The sequence below is a fragment of the Trachypithecus francoisi genome, unplaced genomic scaffold (genome assembly GCF_009764315.1).
Source record: "Trachypithecus francoisi isolate TF-2019V2 unplaced genomic scaffold, Tfra_2.0 Lachesis_group1, whole genome shotgun sequence".
NCBI classification, from domain to species: Eukaryota; Metazoa; Chordata; class Mammalia; order Primates; family Cercopithecidae; genus Trachypithecus; species Trachypithecus francoisi.
This window is the reverse complement of record NW_022681454.1, coordinates 183,165,627-183,188,276: the sequence shown is the minus strand read 5'-3', so window position 1 is coordinate 183,188,276 and position 22,650 is coordinate 183,165,627. Positions and strand designations below refer to the sequence as shown.

General features: G+C 40.2%; 1 long non-coding RNA gene across 1 annotated transcript; it reads left to right on the top strand.

Annotated features, from left to right (window-relative positions):
- Positions 1 to 16,934: 16,934 nt before the first annotated feature.
- LOC117084880 lies at positions 16,935 to 21,611 on the top strand. The gene is made up of 3 exons (XR_004437729.1): positions 16,935 to 17,446; positions 20,145 to 20,269; positions 21,520 to 21,611. It is a non-coding gene; the product is annotated as an uncharacterized LOC117084880 (long non-coding RNA).
- The last annotated feature ends 1,039 nt before the right edge of the window (positions 21,612 to 22,650 follow it).

The following is a 22,650-nucleotide window of genomic DNA, read 5'->3' as shown; positions in this document are numbered from 1 at the left end:
TAATTTTTAGCTTCTGAAAGGCAAAATATTTTTTCAGTCTTGTATCTCAACACCTAACATGAAATAGGCACTAATAAACATTTGTTGGATGAATGAAGTGAGACGCTTACCTTGAAGAGAGAAAACCGTTAAACAGAATAACAGTTTGAACTAAGTAAAACAAAAAAACAAAAAAAAAACTATTTTTGCATAGTCCAATTTAATTGCAGAGCATATTTCTCAGGATGAAATATAAATTTACATAGGAAGGGTATGATAATAGATATCATGCCCATAAGGAAGGGTGGATAAGACTGGTGCACATTTCCAAGCTTTTAAGAAAGATGTCATGTAAAAGACAATTGTGTGCATTACATCAGATTCCTTGTTGACGTTTCTCAGGCAGGATATAGAATTTGAATAACCATGGTCTTCATTGCATATCTACTAATAGCAACCACATTCTTGAGTCTGGGAACATTTTATTATTCATGTATTATCATATATTATTGATTGTCATCATGATTTTTACTCATGCACCTTTTCTCTAAGCACTCAGGCTTTGAAATTCATAATCAGGTCCTCAGTGGTCAAATACGTTTAATCTAATGAATTGCTTACACTACACATTTGCATGCTGGATATACAATTTAGTTTCTAAATTAAAACATTCTGGGAAAGCTCAAACAAGGGCACTAAATTTTAAAGTTTTCTGACCTTCTGAAATCTTTTATGAGCTGTATTTCAGTGAAAAGGACCATTTAAGCCTTGGGCCCAGCACATTTGTATTCTTTGAAAATGTTCCCAAAGTCTATATCGATATATTATGTGTACATTTGAAATGAGGTTCCACACTTCATAAACCTATGTTCTGTATTAAACTTCATCTGGGGAAGTCTGTATCAGTTTTCTAGGGTATAAAGTGATGGAAAAAATGAATCTTGTTTGAATTGATGTTAGCTTGCTTATGAAATGGCCTCTTGGGGCATGAAGGAGAGTGGCTGGAAATTTGCGTCTGGAAAGGAGGCTGGAATCTGTTAAAAATTACCTCCAGATAAGAAGAATGAGCTGGGTAATGAAATGATTTCAATAGTATGAAACATTTGTTTTTAATGTAGAAGTCATTGGACATGAGAATTGTCTGCCTATAGTGCTTTCTGCCTGACAAGGGATTTCCTGCTCTTAAAGTATCCTTTCTAAATTTCTATTGAATACTTTGCCAATGCAATCCAGAAATCTTGTTAGTCTAAGGTGAGAAAATCGGTATTAACTTTCCTTGTGCTAACATTTCCACTACTGACCTAAGATTAAAAAGCCAAAAAAGGTTTCAACCTAGAAACCTACTTGAAAATGAATGCCACCTGTTTCAAGAGACGAGGTATTTCACTAAATGCTAGTAACAAAAATCCTGCTGAATTTTGACTACGTGATTTGATTTTCATTGTGAACATCATAGTTTTCTTTTTTGTTTTGAATTAAAAACATGCAATATTGTAAATCTCCACAAAATATAGGTAACACTTGTAGCTCATTGTAAATATACTGTTCTTTTCATGATGTACACTAAGAAAATCACTAATCTCTGAAAGAAATCTTGTTTTTTTGTTTTGTTTTGTTTTTGTTTTTGTTTTTTTTTCAGATGGAGTCTCGCTCTGTCGCCCAGGCTGGAGTGCAGTGGCGCGATCTTGGATCACCGCAACCTCCGCCTCCCAGGTTCAAGTGATTCTTCCTGCCTCAGTCTCCCGAGTAGCTGGGATTATAGGCGTGTGCCACCAAGCCCAGTTAATTTTTATATTTTTAGTAGAGATGGGATTTCACCATGTTGGTCAGGCTGGTCTGGTACTCCTGACCTCAAGTGATCCACCTGCCTCGGCTTCCCAAAATGCTGGGATTACGGGCATGAGCTGCCCACCAGGCCATGAAAGAAACACATTGATTTTAACATTCATCACTCTACCTCTTGTTTTTCTTGCCTGATGCTCCTCTGTTCCATGGCTTCTGTTTTGTTCAGAATATAAGTAAATTAAAAAGGAAGAAAGCTTTTGCCTCTGTCATCACAGGAATATTTGAAAAATTTATAAGTTTAATTGGCGGCTTTATTTGCAATCAATTTACATTTTTATTTCCCCTGAATAACAAATTCAGAAGTCGGATGATAAGTGTTTCTCCTCCAGTGCTATTTGCATACAGTATTTCCTAATGTTCTTGGTAATTTTACATTGAAAAAAATGTCACTAGCAAAGAAAAAACGAGCAATTTTTGGAATTGGAAAATGTCCAATACTAGGATTTGTAAATCTTCCTGTTTATTAATTCTGTACCTTTTTAGAAGAATCCAAATGGCATGATCTGACCTTGTGATCAACTGCTTTCACCTATAGGCTGGCCCAGAGGGGGAAAAAAACATATTTCTTCTTTTTTGGGTCAGAGTGCTATAATCACAAAACCAATTTCAAGTCCACTCTATAGGCTGTCACCAGAATTGATAACTGTCAGTCAAAATCTCACCACTAACATGACCTTTTTACACCAATATAAACACTTCTGCTACAATTTTGGATTTAGGTAGAGGGAGAGGAAGAGAGAAGGGAAAAAGAGAGAAGCAGAGGAGAAAGAGGGAGAGGAGGAGGAAGAAGCCAAGGCAAACAGGATGAAGAAGGAGAAAGAGAAGGAGAAAGGAAGAGGCAGAAGACAAGAAAGAGGAGAAAAAGAAAAGAAATGAAAAGAAGGGAGAAGGAAGAAAATAATGCCTGAGTTGAAAAGGAAATAAAACGAACCAGCCTTTTGATACACATATTTTAAAGATCCAGTAGTAAAAGAAATCATAGAAAGTATAAACAAAGTGACACATATAGCAATTGTTTCTGAAATACTAAATTCTCCAAATTCAGCCTTGGATTTTCTTTCCCCCATGTGGGTTTCTGGGGCAGGGTAGACTTAAACACTGTTTCCTGCAAACATGTTTGGCCCTCTGAGTACGCAAAGCAAAATACCCACTCAGATGTTGCAGTGAGCATGCAGTTGATAATGCTCCTTGTTGCTTATTTAGTATAAAACCTCTAACGTTTAAAACATTTTCTTTTTAAAGGAACATATGCTTTTAAGAGTATTTGAACTTTCATGACTTTTCTTCTTCTTTCACTCCAGCATTCAGTAAAATGGTGTTGGTGCTGGAGCTTCTGCACATGCGTAAGTCTCTGGTTATTGTACCTTCTGTTTCGGAGCCTGAGGACACTCTTGCCTGCAACTCCGTTTTCTTCTGTCAGTTCTGGCCTCTCTCCATGCCTGGAGTGTGTGCCAGTGTCAGAGATGGAGATTTGGAAGACGTGTTGACCAAAAGAACCTAGCGTGGCCGTTTCTGGCTAACCCTTCCAAAAAGCTTCTATTCGTTATACTTGGTTTTTCTCCTTTGTTTGCTAGTCCAGTGCTATCATCTGCCAATTTTGTGTTTATATATCTTTTCCAATGGATTCACTGATTTGAATTTGAGTCCTGTTGATTCCCTCTCATGTAACAAAAATTCCTCTCAATTATTTTATATATATATATTGCTTCTCAAGAGTCTAATTTGGTTTAAAGCACTGATGGATGGCTGGTGAAATGATTTGCATGTACTCTTTTTGCATTATGTTTTAAACTTAGAAGTCTGCTTTTGGCAATGATAAATGTTTGGACAGCATATCATCATAAATCCCTTTAATTTAAAGTCCTAGTGTTTAGCCTGAGTGTGCTTTGAGTATCAGACACACCAAAGGTATCGGTTTTTGTAAGTGTTTTTTGAGAGCGGCCTTTTCTATCTATCATCTCAGTGTGTGATTATTGTGTTTAGGTGACTCACTGGAAAGTGTATAAAAGGAAATCAGCAGCATTCAATAATAAACAATTGAAGGAATTAGAGAAGAAATGGTGATCACACGTTTTGAGAAGGAAATACTATCTGATTGTATCTGAGCTTAAAAATATATAAGCACTTCACCAAACTCACAAACCATGAGTTGTGATAAAATGACAATCAATTTCTATAGAGGACCAGCTTTTCCACAAGTCTTTCTTGCAAAAGAATTGTTATCAAAAATATTTTCATAGATTAGACAGCTCAGTTGTTGGCTTCCAAAGACATAAATTTAGAAAAAAGTAGCAACAGAATTCGTGTAAACAAAATTGGAAATAAAGTAAAGATTCAACAGAAACAGTGTCCAAGGAAGTGGTGGTATAACCAAAAAAATGAGAAAAGGCAGCCATGAAAACATCCTATTTTCAAGATAATATAATGACAATGGAAGTGATGACATTTAAAATGAGTATACATCAACATCAACATACACATACACATACATCAAAAGAGAAGAAGAATAGGTACCAAAATGTGAACAATGATTGTGTCTGCCTAGGGGCATAACCAGTGATTTTTCTGCTTTTGAATTGCTCTATTCTTTTGTGTTTCTCCAACATTTTATAACCAAAAAATATGCATTATTCAAAATGTGGAAAATAGCAACAGAATAAGTTTAATGTAGTTTTAGTTTTTATACAAATTCTAAAACTAAACAGTATCAGGCAAAACAAACTCAAATCTCTCAACCACTGGATGAGGGATTGGAGACTTCACCGATTTGAATGAATAACTGTAGGTCTCATCAATACACAAAGCTCAGTTTCCAGCCTGGTTCCTCCAGTCCTGAGTGGTATGGAGTACCTGGCATGAGAATTACTTAGGAATTTGGGTTCTTGATTGTTGAGAATATGAATGAGACTTCATATAAACAGCCTGAATGGTAGTTTTTATTTCTCAAATTATATTGGTTTTATTTTAGGGGGAGCGTTAATCAAGTTACTAGTGTATCCTCATGTTTCATTTTGGAAATTGATCATGTTACCACCATCACCTCCAAATGGGGGCTCCAGTCACTTTTGCTTCTGTCGCCCTCTAGCTAAAGTTAATTGAATAAGTAACTGAAGACTAAATTTGTTTAGAAAACTTTTTTGCTCAATTACTGCTTTATTTACTGGTAAGATATTTTGCAGTCTGTTTAGCTATCTGAAGCTTGTGCAGTGCAAAGCATCCTTTATTCATACTGTAGGCTTCTGAAGGTTCCTTGTTAAGGAACACTTGCCACCAGTTGAACTCATCAGTTTTATATAAAAAGTAATAGTGAGGTATGTACAAAAGTAATGAGGTGCCATTCTTAATTACTACTGAAAGATTCTGAGCAAACATACACTCGCATTAATCAATACATTTATTGATTCCACAGATATCTGTTCAGTACATACTCCGTGGTAGGCACTATACTAGATCTTTATATCTTGGTTAGACCAAAGTAGAAAAATGTGGTTATTTCATCAATATTTCACCAATAGCTGCTAAGCTCTCCCCATCTCCAGTCTTAGGACTTCATGCCGACATTCTCCAACAGTTGACAGTTAAGAATATATAGCAACATACTCATTTGACTCTCACCACAAGCCCTGAAGAGGCAGAGGGTTACCAGCTAACATAAGGCAGGTGGAAAGCTGTACACATAGGGGAGATTTCAGAAGTTTTTTCCCTGTGCGATCAACCAAGGCTCAAATAAATTAAGCAACTATTTTACACAGCATGTTTGCGTAACTTGGATGAACAATCTATAGTCTGATGTGAATGGCATCAGGAACCATAGCCAAGGTCAAATAGACCCAGTTTTGATACTATTCTTTTTTGATATTTGCAGGATATAACAGTCCTATATTTATTCATAGACACTTTTCTGTTTTCTCATTTTCTCACACACTGGAAGGGTTTGATGTGTCACGTGAGTAAAGTCACTTTTTACAGACATTGTAACCAATGGTCAGTATCTTGGACTCTGTTATGTGTCACTGACACAGAGGAAGTCCCTTGTGCAGACTCAGATTCCTGTAATGGACAGCATTTGGGCTGGTGGGAGTCAAACATGACTTTATCCTTAAAGGCCAGTTAATGAAGAGTTGAGTGAAGTAGCACCAAGAAATGCAACTATTAGAAAAACAAAGAGAAAAAGAAAGAGAAATACAGGAAGGAAGGCAAAAGGAAGGAGAATGAAAGAAGAAAAGAGGGGAGGAAAGGACAGAGGAAAGCAGGGAAGAGGGAAGGAAGAAGAAAGGAAGATAGATGTGCATTTTTTGATTTGAAAGGAGAAGGCACTGAGCCTTAAAGTGTTGGGTTGTAATAATGCAGGTGATTTAGCTTGTTTTTATTCCTGAGGTTATGTTGTGAATATATAGAATATGTTAAACCACATTCCCAGGCATGGATTGGGTCACAGAACCTAATGTATTCAATCGTCCTGCTAGCATATTTCCACTATGTCGATCCCCTTTGAACACAGCTTGAACACTGACAAGAAATCAGTGTAAAAGTCACGATGAGATTAAGGCAATTTTATTTTCTTAATGAACAACTATCTCTTTCCAAGTGGTTATGTTCCTGGAATGCAGCTAACCACAATTAAAATACAACAGGATTTAAATTAGGTTCACAAATAGAAATATATCTTCTGTAAAACTTATAGGAATTACATTATCTGTGGTAATGAACTATATACCATATAGCATATTACTTAAAATAAATACATAGCTAGTAGTAGCACCTACACAGTTAGGCTATCTAGGTCTTCGAAATCACTAGCAACACTTTTATATTAACTTGGAGACAATAATGATAATAACATAAAGACCATTCTTCACCTTTTTACATCATTTCAGAACTTATAAATAGATTCATGCAGAATTTTAAGTTAATTTAAAATAATTATTATTTAATGTTTAAAATAATTATAATGTAATTTTTATATATTACTCAAAACCTTTACATCCTATATGGTATTAATCCTCATTTTGGGACTGAGGAAACTGATTTAGGAGAAAGATGCCCAGGACCATAGAAGCTGTGACAGAGCCAAGACTTGCAGGAGGCTGCTCAGTCCCCAGCCTGCACTAGTCCTGCTAATTTGTTTCTTTTTTGAGATGGACTCTCACTCTGCTGCCCAGGCTGGAGTGCAGTGGTGTGATCTCAGCTCATTGCAACCTCCACCTCCTGGGTTCAAGTGATTCTCTGGCCTCAGCCTCCTGCATAGCTGGGATTACAGGCATCTGCCACCACACCCAGATACTTTTTGTATTTTTAGTAGAGACGGGGTTTCACCATGTTGGGCAGGCTGGTCTTGAACTCCTGACCTCAAGTGGTCCGCCTCCCAAAGTGTTGGGATTACTGGCGTGAGCCAGCCTCGATGTATTCTTAAACTAATGCTGACCATGTTGGCAGGGTGATCAAAAGAAAGACAGCCCTCCCTGAATGACTGTGGGTAGTTATGAAATTTAGTGCAGTCATGCACTGGATGAGGACACTTCAGTCAACCACGGCCAGGGTATGTGACTGTGGTTCCGTGCGATTATAAGGGAGCTGAGCAATGTGTGTGGCCTATGACGTAATCATCTCAAGGTCTTAGCACAACACATTACTCACGTGCCTGTGGTGATGCTGGGCTGGTGTGAACAAACCTCCTGCACCTGCCATTCATAGAAAAGTGTAGCACCTATAATGACACATAATAGATAAAAACTGATCATGATAAACAGCTGTGTTACTGCTGTGTGTATTTGCTATATTATACTTTTATAATTATTTTAGAGTATTTTCCTTTTACTTTTGGAAAAACGTTGAGTGTAAACAGTTAATTGTAAAATGCCCAGTTCTTCAGGAGGTATGCGAAGGAAGCATTGCTCTCACAGGAAACGACAGCTCCATGCGTGGGGTGACCCCGACGATCCTCCAGTGCGACAAGAGGTAGAGGTGCAAGACAGTGACGTTGATGATCCTGGCCCTGTGCAGGCTGAGGCTAACGTGTATTTGTGTCTTAAGTTTTAACAAAACAGTGTAAAAAGTAAAAAAGAAAAAGTTAAAACAAAAAAGGTTGAAAAAATAAGAACAGAAAGAAAAAAATGTTTTTCTCTCTATTAATAAATGTTTTTCTTTCCATTCTTGTACAATGGTACAATGTGTTTGCATTTTTAGCTAGATGTTCTTACAAAACAGTCAAAAAGTTAATAAGGTAAAAATGTTACAGTAAGCTGAGGTTAAGTGTGCAGAGTCTCTAACATCTACAGTAGTGGACAGTGATGTCCTAGGCCTTCACATTCTCTCACCACTCACTCACTCACTGCCACCCAGAGCAACTTCCAGTCCTGCAAGTTCCGTTCACGGTAAGTGTACCATTTATAACCTTTTGTACTGTATTTGATTGTATCTTTTCTATGTTTAGATAAACAAATACTTAGCAATGTGTTACAATTGCCTACAGTATTCACAACAGTCACATACTATGCAAGTTTGTAGTCTCACAGCAGTAAGCTATACTATATGGCCCAGGTGTGCAGTAGGCTGTACCATCTTGGTTTGTGTAAGTACCACCTGTGTTCACACAACGATAAAATTGCCTAACGACGCATTTCTCAGAACGTATCCCAGTCGTTAAGCAATGCATGGCCGTACTTTGCTTGCTTAACCAGCAGGGAAGACATGCCATTCTTTAATTTGATGCTCTGCACACTACTTGGGGTGAGACAGATTGGTTAATAAATATACAGAGAGGTTAAGTGTGGCTATTCATTTTAAGGTTGCCTTCATGACTTATCTGCTAGCATCCTCTAACAGGTGTCATTTAGTGAGAAAGACTTCCAAAAAAATCCATAGAGGGTTATCAATCAGCCTTGGTTTAACATATTAATAAGGAATTAATCCTTGCAAGCCCTTTGATTAAACCCTATCAGATGGAGAGAGGAATAGTGAAGGGGAGTCAGAACTCATTACTGTGACTAATATCTAATGTAACTATTGGACATCTGCATGTCTGAAACGTAACTGGGGAGGTTCTTCCATTTAGAAAATTATTTAACATGTGATTCATTTAAATACAATGCTCAGTTGTAGAGTTGGAAATGTGTGTTGATTTTTACAAAACTCTTCAGTAACACCTATTTGGCAAACATAATGTATGTATGTAAACATGAGTAAGAATAGACTAATTATACAGAAAATACAATCTGACATTCTCAAGAGACAATAATATAAATAAGAACAGAAGAATGTGCTGTTTTTATTTCTGTGTTCGGTATTAGAAATTCTTATGCCTATTGGTTATTTCACTCTAGTTCTGGAAGAAATTTGTTAGTTCTTCAAGCTCTCTGTCTGGTGTGGGCATGAACTAGGCAGATTGCCTATTGCTAAGTGAATCGTGGATGAGTTCTGCACGTTTTTCTTGATGTGAGGACCATTAACTACCAAATAGCCCTAGTTTTGCTAGTAACAAAGAATACAACAAAGGCACTCTGATAACAAAAAAAATCCAAAATTACAGTATTTAATTTTAATCAGAAGAGGTTTTGCAATCAAGAAAAATTAAAAAGGTAAGTCACAATTTGCTTTGGTGAAATTGAGTATAGAGGATGATGGCACATAACTGGGACTTTTCTGGGATGGACAGAGATGCAGAAAGTTTGCTCCTGTTTCTGATCCCATTGAGATCCACATTTTAAAAAAGCAAACTTAAATGGACATTTTCTCAAACAAGATAGTGTGCATACAATTTTTCCTTCTGCAATGATAATATGGTATCTTTTTACTTTCCCTTTTCAAACTTAGTGGATGGTGGAAGACAATTATTCATTTGCCCATGTTATCTACTAAGGAAAGACTATTTTCATTAAGAAAGCAAAATTTAAATATGACAGAGACTTTCCTTTTAGTTCTGCCAATGGTCCCTCTGAGAACAACTTGAAAAGCTCAATAAATTATAAAAATGTGTCTCTTTGACAGCACCAGAGTGCCTCTGAGACAGCCAGATTTTGAGGAATGAAGATCCAGAGAGAGGGAGAGATCTCTGAGCATTGACTCCACATTCTGTGTGCTGCTTTTTTCTTGGGTTATTTGCTGAGGCAGGAGTAGGAGTCAGAGATGGGGAACAGGGTGGGAGGCTGAGAAGCCGTGAAGGGGAGGGTTGCTAGAGGCGGAGGAGGCAGGACAGCATTGGGTTATCTTATGGAAGTGATTTGAAATCAGTGAATAAAAACTGAGGTTTGAGACTGCCACGACTGCCAGAGAGGTGCCAAGAACCCAGGGAGAAGGGAGCATAGAGAGGGAAGGTTGACATTTGTTGTTCATCCATTGAGTCATTTCTGAATTCTTCACATATGTAGGGTTGGAAAATGAAAAGCCGATAAGAAAGCAGCAGAGTTTTTGCAATCTCAAGGTATTTAGGAAACTGAAATTGGAATTTAGGAATGGCCAAGGAGGAAAAGCTGTGGGAAACACCCAGACTCTTAGTGGAGCCCTCTGGTGGCGTCCTTTATAAAGATCTCAGATCTTCACAACCATCTCAGAACGGCATGGTTGTCTGTGATGACACTGATATGAGATGTTTTATATATTCCATGTCAGCTCTCCGAGGACAATAGGGTGACTCTCCGCTGGTGGAAAGCATCCGAAGACTCTATTCTTTTCTCATGCAAAATCACTACATTCGATAAAAAAAATTAGCACATTTCAAAGACTAGGATAAGATAAAAAACAGACATTAGATGTAGATCTAAAGGTGATTCAGATATTGGCACTATCACACATGAATCTAAAAATAACTGCAACTAGTGTGTTCAATAAAATAAGATTGAGAATTTTGTATGAGAACTTAAATCTATAAAAATGATCAAATAGAAATTCCACGACTGAAAAGTACAATTACTGAAACTAAGAATACTTGAAATGGATTTAATAGCAGTTTGGACACAACAGAAGGGAAATAGTGGGCTGGAAATAGATTAGTAAAAGTATGTCCAGACTGAAGAATAGAGAGCAAAAAGGATGGAAAGCAAAGATGATTCTAAAGAACGTATGGGACATGGTGAAAAAGTTTAAGATACATGTAATTGGAGTCCCAGAAGGCAAGGTGAGAGAGCAGGTGGTAGAATGCAATACCTGAAGAGGTAATGCCTGAGAATTTTCAGAATTTATGAAAGAAAAAATTAGTCACAGATTCAAGCAATTCTATGAATTGCAAAGATGATTACTAAGAAAACTACTACTTAAAACATGAATGAACTACTGAAAAGCAAAGGCAAGAAAGTTTTAACAAGCAGCCAGAGAATATAAGTAATATTATAATCACAAGAGCAGCAATAACACTGACAGTTGATTTCTCAATAGAACGAAACAGATGTTTTTAAAGAGACGAAAAAGAACAAGCTGTCTAGACTTCTATACCTGGCAAAACAGTCTCCAAAATGAGAGTCAAACACACACATTTCCAGAGAAGGAAAAAACCGAGAAGCTTTGTCACTAATAGATCTACGTTAAAAAAAATGCTAAAGGGAGTTCTTCAGACAAAGCGAAATTTCCCCGAATAGAGTTTGGCTGCGTATCCCCTGGAAACCCCGTGTGGAAAGGTGGTCCCAGTGTTGAAGGTGGAGTCTGGCGGGAGCTGTTTTGGTCCTAAGCGGTGAATCCCTCAGGAATGGTTTTGGGCCCTCCCCGTGGTAACGAATGAGGCCTTGCTCTGTTAGTTCGTGTGAAAGCTGGTTGTTTGAAAGAGCCTGGCAGCTCTCTCTTGCTCACTCTCTCACCACATAACGTGCCAATTCCCCTTCCTCTTTCACCATGATTGGAAGCTCCCTGAAGCCCTCACCAGCAGCAGAGGCTAGCGCCATGCTTCTTGTATATCCTGCAGAAATGTGTACAGAAATACTCAGCCTCTGGTATTCCTTTATAGATGCCCAAAATGGACTAACACCCCAACAGCAACCAAATAAAGAAAAAGAAAGAACCATCGAATTAAAAGCATCAAAAACTGTAAGTATGCGAGCAAGCAAGATGGTGGAGTCGAAGCCTGCACGGTTTGTCCCCGACTGGAATGCCTAATTTAACCACCCTCTGCACTCAGAAAAGCACTGTCACAAAGCCAAAAGCCAGGTGAGCCACCACAGCACCTGCTTTTAACCTGACACTGCTGAAAGAGGTATTGAGGAGAGTAGGGGAGACAGTCCTGACTCACTGATGCCCCTTCTCCCCACCTCCTGGCGCTGTGTGGCAGGAGAATCTGCGCACGCTGGGGAGGGACAGCACAGTGACTGGGGTGGGAGGGACTTTTTTGAACTCAGTGCTGTCCTGTCACCGTGGAAAATAAAGCCATGCTGAGCTCAGCCAGCACCCACATATGCAGAGAGCATTTGGACCAGCCTGAGCCAGACGGGAATCATCCATTCCAGGAGTAGGAACCTGAGTTTCTCGACAAGCCTCACCGCCCTGGGCTGAAGTTCTCTGGGGTCCTGGGTGAGCGGGACTGGGCGGGGAGCGGGAGGGAATGTGTCCTAGAAAGACAGCAACTGGGTGGCGCAGGGACTGTTTGTGCCGTCCCTCCCCAAACCCCAGGCGGTACAGATCGCAGCATAAAAGCGATTCCTCCTGCCTGCTTAAGAAAAGGAGAACAAAGAACAAAGAGGACTTCATTCCGCCTCTTGGACACCAGCTCAACGACGGTAAGACAGTGCAGTGGGCAGAGTCACGAGGCCCCCACTGCAGGCCCCACCTCCTGGATGGAATTTCTAGGCACACCCTGGGCCAAAAGGGAACCCAGTACCTTGAAGGGAAGGACCGGTCCTGGCCGGATCCATCACCTGCTGACGAAAGAGCCCCTGGGTCCTGAAGCAGCAGCAGCGACGCCCAGGCGTGCAGCGGGGGCCTCGCCTTCCTAACGTCTTCTCACTGGAGGCAGCTCCTTGTGCACGGAGTGGCTGGAACGGCTCACTAGGGAGCTGCCTTCCTCCAGGACGACTGCCCTTTCCTCTGCCCTTTCCAGATAAACCCCGGGAAGGCAATAGCCGTACAAGCGAAGAAAACTACACTGACCCGAGATGCTTTGTGGACAAAAAGCCAACAGGCCTAGATGGTAGTTGGGGCATCTAGAGACAAGACTATGTGAAGGAGGAAGGGGGCTCCCTGAATCCTGGCTCCAACAGCTCAGGAGTTTGTGGCGCTATTTGCTGAGCGGGAGGTCACTGCGGAAAGAACTTCTTGAGAGCTGATGTAGACCAGGGTTCCTACTTGTGCCTGTAAATTGAAAGTGTCTCTGTGCCATCCAAGCAGAGGCAAAGGCATACAGGAGTTTCTGCACGGCGCGGCCCGTGTCAGCCTGTGGCGAGTCGCGTTCGGCTTTCTGAAGTCTCCTAGCCTTTGCATTTTGCTTCAGAGAAAGGGTGGATGGTGCAACAACGAAAAGTTACTGCCCTTTAGTAAGACTCTTTTCCTTTCAGTAATGCAGCCTGGCTCCATGCCCTCCTTTTAATGACTATGGGGAAATCTGCTAACCATCACCATCTGTTCCCTACAGGAGGGGGCATAACAGCTGTCCTGTGCTTTGAATCAGGGGTCTTACTGTCCACGTCCATGTCCTTAGCTTGCCGTTCGTAAATTTGCCTAACCCAAGGTGGAAAGGAGTATCTCTGAGCAGCAAGCTCCGCGTAGTTTCCCGTGGGCGCAGCATCCAGGACTATCTTCAGGGACAGGCTCCGGCTCCAATCATGCATTACAGCCCGTCACAGACTCTGAGTAACCTTAAGGTTTTCTCTTCGACATTTTTCTCTTCAAGAATAACAGTGAAAACACTCCCCAGATTTCAGCAAGTGTAACGCGTGTAATGTGCAAATAACACTTCACTTCATGCTGACTTCTGCCTGTGTTAATAGATTATTGCTTATTATGCTAAAAACTTGGATTGAAAAGTAGCTCTCAACTCATTACAATTATTATTCTGAATACCAAACTTGCTTCAAACACTAAATTTCCTGGTGGTCAGTCTGATCCTGAAATGAATTATCTTTATGGGTAGTGTTTTGACTGAATGAGGCTCCTTTTTTTTTTTTTTTTTTATTCTGAATGTGCTTTGTGCTTTTGTTCTTGAAAATCTACTATTTTTTTCTCTCTCTTTTGGATTGTCTTTTTTCTTAGTGTCTTTTTTAAAGGAAAGTTCATGAGAGAAAAAATTATACTTTCTTGTTTCTAAGCTAACTTGTTTCTTTTTCTTCCTTTAATAAGCCCTAACTTTGTTAGAATTTTTTGAAAACGTAAATATTAGAACCCAATATTCAAGTTTTTGAATGAACAGGTGAACAGATGAGTGGAAACAGATGAGTGGATCTGGCGACCTCTGATTCCTTATTAATGTCAGGCAACTGGATGCTAGGGTGGTCTTTCTAGCCCCTAATCCAACCAGCTCCATGGCTTAAGCTCAGGCTGTTTTTCTTGAGATGAGTTTTTTTCAAGTTTAAAGTCGAGAGGTTGTATATTCTGTTTATTTTTTTCTTGCATGTATCGCCTACTCAAGGAAAATAAATACATTTGAACCAACATCTTTATTGAAAATATATTTTTGAATTTTAATGCAGGTTACAGGCTTCTCTGAAATCAACCAGAATTTCTGGTGTAGGGACTCTTTCTAAGGGGCAACCGGGGTAAACGTCTCTCTATGATCTTTGTTAAATATGTTTTAAATTCTCAGTGAACAGCCAACTGAAAAGTATTGCTTGGAATCAAAGGCCTATGATATCTAAAATGTGGCCCAGTCCCCTTGGCGGGTTAACAGCCTTGGCTCTCTGTTCCTTGTCAGGGAAAGCGCTCACGGGGATTAGTGAAAATTGCAGTCGCAAACCTGACAAGGGATGAAGGCCACAGTCAAAGTGTACACAGAGATGCTCAAAAAAATTACATCATGACCGAGCAGCAAAACTTGTGCTCTGCGACAGGCACAAAGAGAATAAACGTACTTAGAAAAACAGGCTGTTTTAGACAATGGCTCACGCCTGTAATCCAAGCACTCTGGGAGGCGAAAGTGGGCAGATCACTTAAGGTCAGGGATTCGAGACTAGCCTGGCCAACACGGGGAAAGCCCATCTCTATTAAAATACAAAAATTAGCCTGTCATGGTGGTGCAGGTCTGTAATCCCAACTACTCAGGAGGCTGAGGTAGGAGAATCCCTTGAACCCAGAAGGCAGACTTTGCAATGAGTCGCGATTACTCCACTGTACTCCGACCTGAGCCAGAGAGCGAGACCCTGTCTCAACAAAACAAAACAAAACAAAACAAAACAAAAACAGACTATTTTGATTCACATATTTTGTGGTTTAAAAATGATGCTTCCTTGACTGCATTATCAGAGAAAAGAATGGCTAAAAACAAGAACTTTTAAATACTTGCAAGATCCTGCTTGACCTGTTTGACCACAGGGTCTTAAACACTTAAGAGTTAATAAATTAGTTTATTTAATATTTATAGTGAGCTGCAATTCTAAATGATGGGTTCCATTGCACCTTAACCAAAGTTGAATGTAGACAAAACTGTATTTTTCTCTTTTGTTGCTTCTGTAGTTAAGCAAGAGTTTCAGTGAATTCACTGTTAACACCGTGACCACCTGCGGGTTCTTCGTGCCCATTGCTGATTTATCAAGACAGTGGGATTGCAGCAGAGAGTTTCGTATGTGTGGAGCTGGCGAAAGGTCAAGCCAAGGCTTTCTTATTACTCAAATTAGCCACCCTGAAAATACAGACAGTAGGGTTTTTCAGAGATACGTTAGTGGGCAGGGGCCAGGGAACGGAGACGCTGATTGATCAGGCCGGGGATGAAATCGCAGGGAGTCAAGCCTGTCATCTTGTGCTGACTCGGTTCCTGGGTGGAGGCCACAAGACAGGATGAGCCAGTTTACCGTCTGGGTGGCACCAGCTCATCCATAAGAACGCAGGGTTTGAAAAATGCCTGGAACAGCAATCTTAGGTTTTACAATAGTAATGTTACCCATTGGAGCAACTGGGGAAGTGCAGTGGGCTTCTAGCCTCTGGCTGCGCGACTCCTGAGCCATCATTTCTAATCTGGTGGCTGATTTGTTAGTTTCACAAAGGTGTTTCTGCCCCCTGTCAAGGAGGAGTTTTTTTTAGGAAAGGACTGCTATCATCTTTGTTTCAAAGTTAAACTATAAACTGAATTCCTCCTTAGTTAGCTTGGACAGAAATGAACAAGGGCAGTTTGGAGGCTGGAAGCAAAGATGGAGCTGGTTTAATCAGATCTCTTTCACCGTCATAATTTTCTCTCTGTTACAGCTTTTGCAAAGGCAGTTTCACACTAACAATATTACGAATGTTTCATGTAGTGAGGACATCATACGCACCAGGTACTGTTCTCAGATCACCAGCTGCATCAGCTGATCTTCACCGTAACCTGTGAAGTAAAAACCATTATTCTGACCATGTTAAAGATGAGAAGATGGAGGCAGAGTGATGAAGTAATTTGCCCAAAGACTCAGAGCTGAGCACGGACTCCAGCCTCATTGATCTGATTTTGGAACCAAAACCCTCAAGGAGCAGATTATACAGCTGTGAGCTCCTTGTTGCTTTTTGCTTTATTTTCAGCCTAAAATAACTATTTTGGATTACTCATTAATAGAAAAAAATTTGAAAAACTTCAAGTCATTAATCAAAAGAAATGCTGTTATCTTTGTTAGAAGAATGGCACCATAGTTGACATGGTATCTGTGAGTTGAGACAGAGAGCCTTACAATGCTGGCAGTTCTGCTCTTCTTGGAGCACACATCTGGCTGATCTAAAATCTATTGTTAACTAAGTCCTATAAAAGATTCATGAATTTTGCCAATGCTGGTATTTCAGGGCTCAGCCTAAAGGATTATTTATTCAACTGCAGATTATTTATTATGGGGTCATTAACTGGTAACACCTGAATATTATACTGTTTACTTGTTTTTCCCTGAAACTAGTTAGAATTGTTAGCCAGCTTATATCTTTTGTTCTGAGGGACACAATTTATATTTTAAATATACAGCTCCTTTAAGAAAATCTATGTATTCTTAGGTGGAAGCTAGAGCCTCCTAGACTGTTAAACTGTCTTTGCAAGATGACTTTGTGAGCTTCCCTCTGTAGAGACTTTTATTTTCCATGTGATACTCACAGGAAGGCTTTGCAATCACCATCGTATGGAGCTCGAATTTGAAAAATCCTGAGCTGGGTATGACGTTTCCCCAGACATCATCTGGATTTCTCTAATTTCAGGGTCTGGTGGGACCTGGCTCCACGTCTTCTCTCTAGTCCGAGGCCCGTCTGCGCTTGTGCCTCATTCCTTGCCTGATGCACTCAGACTCCACCTCTGTAGAGAGACCCCGTGTCTCCTTGGCCGGATCCCTGGACCTGATTGGGCTAACAGCCTGGGATGGCACCGGTGAAGGCTATGAGGAAGGTGGAAAATCGTCACGAAACCTTGTAGGACAGCATTATGTTAGCTGAGAAGTCGGTACAGCTGTAGTGGGGCTGAGGCAGACTGATACCCGGGAGGAAGGCTTGACGCTTTAGTCCTGATGCTGCTGCCAGGAGAAAGACAACCGTGGGAACCCTGCGGCTTCATTCGGTAAGAGAGGGGCTGCTCCAGTCATAACACTGTCCTGAAGCTCAGGTATCATCTTCCCTTAGATAAATGTTGATTACCAATCAGATACTTAATTGTGGTGGAAAAAATAAACATAATATAATACGTCTGTTAAACATTTTCCAAACTACTGTGTTTTCCATACTCTCCTTTCCCTACATTGGCCATTTTAAACTTGGACTGTATCTTACAATGTGGTACTTCAGTTTTCCTTGTAAATTTGTGATTGAATTTGCTGTCTTCTGATCTGTGTATCTCCCAATTCTAAACCATTTGAAATTTGAGAGAAAAGGAGAAGGAAGAGGGATAAATCATACAGATGAACATAAAAATATCTCTACATGCTGGTCAGTTGGCAGTGGTGCAGAAGTTCTCAGCTCTCTGTTGAACAAGAAGATCTTAAAAAAAAAAAAAAGTAAACCCAGAGGGTTCTTTTCTAAGGCCCTAATTAACAGTCGTTCCTGCCTCCTTGGGGACAGCAGAAGGGTTTAAAGGGGGACTAATGACATTGCTTTTATAATTTTCCCAACTGGGAGCAGAGTGGAAGTTTTCACCTTTCTTTGGAAACTTTAAGGGATGGGAAATCATTGTCTTTTTCTATCATCGGAATTGAGGAACATGGTAGAATACACAAAATATTGTCTGCGAAGTAGCTAAATTGGAATTTTTTAAAAAAGAAAAAAATCATGATATTGTTATTCTAAAACATCTTTAAACCTAAATATAGACTTTAGAAGCAGTGAAGGAATCGGAGGGTTGTTACTCCATAGGCTGGGGGAGAGCACATCCTTGTCCCGAAGCATCTGAAAACCTTGTCTCCCTTTTGCCAACTCACTTGGGCAGCTATAGCTAAAAGCATTCGGACCTCCAATAATTGATATTTTTTAAAGCATTTGCTTAAACCTGCTTAGAGGTCACGTTGGAGATAGAATAAAACCAAGGAAGTATTTAAGCGTATTGTGTATTTAATTAATGAACATTTCTATTTAAGCTTCATTGAAAAGTGTGTGAGGTGCTTTACAGAGATTATTCTTGAAGAGATGTTGTTTTTCGACACAAGGCACAATCTAATGATCAGAGGAGGGCTATATTCTTAGCTATCTTTTAGATACGCAAAGCCCGCAAAACATCTGAAAAGCTGACCAGTGAGTTCTTTGCTATATTTTCTTTTTCTTTTTTTTTTTTTGCTATATTTTCATTCTAAGAATTCACCTCTTTAACTCAAGCCCCAGTAATATAAAATTTCCATCTCCTTAACTCAAGCACCAGTAATATAAAATTTCCATCTCTTTAACTCAAGCCCCAGTAATATAAAACTTCCAGAAAGAAAGAAAAGCTGAGCTCATACTGGGAGCAGAACCTTCCTCATCAGCAAAATGTGACATATTAAATATCCTAGCTTCATGGCTATTGGTCTTTTTGTTTTCTTTCTTTTAGAAAAATTATTATTATTATTATTAGTAGTAGTAGTATTATACTTTATGTTCTAGGGTACATGTGCACAACATGCAGGTTTGTTACATATGTATACATGTGCCACGTTGGTGTGCTGCACCCATCAACGCATCATTTACATTAGGTATATCTCCTAATGCTATCCCTCCCCCCTCCCGCCTCCCCACCACCGGCCCCGGTGTGTGACGTTCCCCTTCCTGTGTCCAAGTGATCTCACTGTTCAATGCCCACCTATGAGTGAGCACATGTGGTGTTTGGTTTTCTGTCCTGGCGATAGTTTGCTGAGAATGATGGTTTCCAGCTTCATCCATGTCCGTACAAAGGACACGAACTCATCCTTTTCTAGGCTCTTAAGATTTAATATCTTAGCTCTATGGCTATTGTTCATGGCTTTATTATTTATAGACAATAATTTTTATATTTATGGGAAATATTTTTATGTCAAAAATCTTGTGATTGGATGAAGTCAGGGGGACATTCTTGTTATGTAATGAGGGTGTTTGAAATGACAGCCTAGTTACCCGTTCAGGAAGTATCTGAATACAGAGATTTAGCATTTTCTTTCAAGGTCAGTTGTGAGATTAAGTTGTAATCTGGTTACACTACATCTGTTGTGAGAGGATTTTCTGTTTTGCTTTGTTTTGTTTAACCAGATGTTATTTTCAAAAGTTCATTTTTCATGGGCAAAAGGTATTCCATTAAAAACTGATCACTTTTGAAGTGCTGGATTAAAAGATGTTTTCAAAATTGAATAACGGTTTATTAGAAATGCAAGGCAGAGTACTTGTTTTCTAAAACGTATAAAGTCGTTAGCTGTCTCTGTGACCTTGGTAAGAATCTCTGTGACCTTGTAAGAATCTCTGTGACCTTGTAAGAATATGATTTCTACTTTCCTTATCTTCGGATTCCTACAGTGAGAAATCAACAGGGTCGGATCAAATGACTGTCAAGGCTTGCTCCAGTTCTGTAATTCAGAGTCAGAATGATCTCAGTGCAATTCGGTTAAAATAATTATAAAGAACGTTATGTACTTATATGCTAAGATGTGTTGCATACAAACATTCAACTTGCATGTATAAAAATTGTGTTGATCTAAGTTTGAAGGAGGAAGAAAAGCTGTGATGTTCTTGCTGGGACAACCAAAGCAGCCTTCTGAATTGTGTCTATTATTAGTTGAATCCTGTTAGTCTGTTGCTTGTCTGACTGTCTACTTTCTCCAATCCAGATAGGCGGTGCTTCTCCACTGTGTACAGGCTGAGATCCGGCGTTGCAGGACGGTCACCAGCCATGGATGCTGACCCAGGGACCTAGAAGACAGCTTCCGCGCTTCTCCAGCTCCGGCACCTACTTGTACATTACTCCCATCTGCCCTTTCTTGCCTGTATCCTCTATTTTTCTGTCCCTATTCCTTTCCCATACTACACCCTCTCTGCCGCTTGCATATCTTGACATCTATTAAAAAAGTTATTCCTGCTAGGAACTTGAGTTTTCTCCTTGGGAGCCTTCATGATTGCCATTAGAAGTGATCGTGTGTGTGTGTTAGGGTTGGGGTGGAGAATGCTTTTCTTTTTCTCCCTCCCTTTGCACCTAGGGTCTTAGAGAAGGGATTTCCTGCCATTACCCTAATTCTCCAGGGAAGCCTTTGGAGAGTGTGTTTTCTGTTGTTCTTTCTACCGTTTCTTATGGGGAGCGTCAGTGACACATGGAGCACGACATTCTTCATTTTACGAGACTGTGCTTCTCATCTGAGGACAGTTTGGTATCCCTGTCACTGTATGAACCTAAAACCTCTTTCAGTTTGAACCTCTTCTTCCCCACAGTGGTGCCCTCTGACTCTCTTGAGGACAACTGGGTCCCCTTACTTGCTCCTCCTTTCAGGAGGTGGACTGGTTAATCTGATGAGTTTGGTGAGAACCTGGCATTCAGTAGCTACGGTGCTCTAGTGAGCAGGGTGAGGTGCCAAAACTCACTTTTCAGGCAGGACCTATTTGCTGTTGTTGTTTTTTTCCACTCTGGTGTGGTGCACTTGGGACCTCTCCAGGCATGACACATGCTAGGGTCTGGTTCAAGCCGCTGGCTGGGCAGCTCCTCTGCCTGGCTTCATGCCGATCCTGTGGTTAGGCTGTGGAGGGAGAGTGCTGGTCCTCCTTGCTACACTGTAGCGTATCAGAGAGTCTGCTGCCTGGAGCAACTGGGCTTTTGCCGCCCATTGCTAATGAATCGGACGCTGGCAACCACACGTTGCAGTTTGCACCCATTCCCTTCCCTTTCACTAAGGGCCCAGAGGACTGGGGAAAGTTTTGAGTATTGACATCCTATAAAACTTAGAAACTTTTTAAAACACTTATCTAGTTCCTATCTAAGTATGCTGCAAACTTCTTGTGGGCTGGGATTATGTATTACTGACTCTCTTTATCCCCTGAAACCCTCAGTGCATTGTTCATTGTAGGCACTCGGTTTACGAATTAAATAATAGTAGCTTAAGCTTATTAAGTCCTTACTATAAGCCTGGCAGTATTTTAAAAGCTCCATGTGGATTAAATCATTTAACACACATAACAATCCTCTGAGGTAGTTACGGTTATTATGTCATTTTACAGATTAGAACACACGGGGTCAAAGAGGTTAAGAAACTGGAGATCTAAGGGATGCGGTTTGAAAATGAACCTGCTGAATGATCCCTTCCAGCCACTTAGTAAATGTTTTCTTTTTTCCTAAAGTGCTGCTAGTTGTTTTGTTATCACTAGTTTTATTGATAGACACTATTCTATGGCCTCACACCAGAGCCAGTCTGCGTGATTTCAAGGTTTAGCTGTGTCATTTGCTGAGTGACCTTGAGAAGGTTTCCATGCACGGGAGGTGTGTGTGTCTGTGCAGTATGTGTGTGTACCTGCATACAGGGGTTCTGTGTAGTGTGTGTGTGTACACGCAGGTACGGGATCCGTGTAGCGTACGTGCGTGTGGGTTCACATGTGCATACAGGAGTTCCGTGCAGTGTGTGTGCATGTGTCCATGCATACAGGGGTTCTGTGCGGTGTGTGTGTGTATGCATCTACAGGGGATCCATGCAACGTGTGTGTGTGTGTACAAACCCACATGGGGTCCATGTCAAGCCCTCAAGGAGAACAAGGCAGCCCATGTGCTGTCCTTACTGTAATCAATTCTGTACACTAGTCTCTTGTGAGTAATGCCCTTTTTAAAAAGGCCCAGCTGCCAAAAGAATTGTTTAAAAACTAACAACACAAATTGCCTGGAGTAATTGGAATTTTATTGTTTCACAGACTTCCTAAGGTGAGTGTGTTAGTCATTCACTCTGTTAAGTAAACCACTGTGTGATTAGCAGTTACCTCACTAACAATAACAATTGGGTTGGATCCTTTCCCTAGGAGATTAATAAACAATCCACTCAATTGTCAAAAGCATAGAAATACAACACATCCATAGTGCAGAAAGTGTTTTCAAAAGAAGACTGTTAAAAGGTCAGGTATTAGCAAGGAAGGTGTGTTTTGTGGTGGCTACAAATCACATTTCTGCTTTATCTTCCGTCCTTAAATGCTCCAACTATAAAATCAGGAGATGTCCTTGCTAGCTCCCTCAGCTCCCATAGATCAGAACTTATATTCACATATTTTTTTGCATCTATGACCACTTCAAGGTCCTTTCACCTCTCACACTTTGTTGGGTATTGTATGGGCCCCTCCTTAGAAAACACATAAGTTTTGTGTATTTAC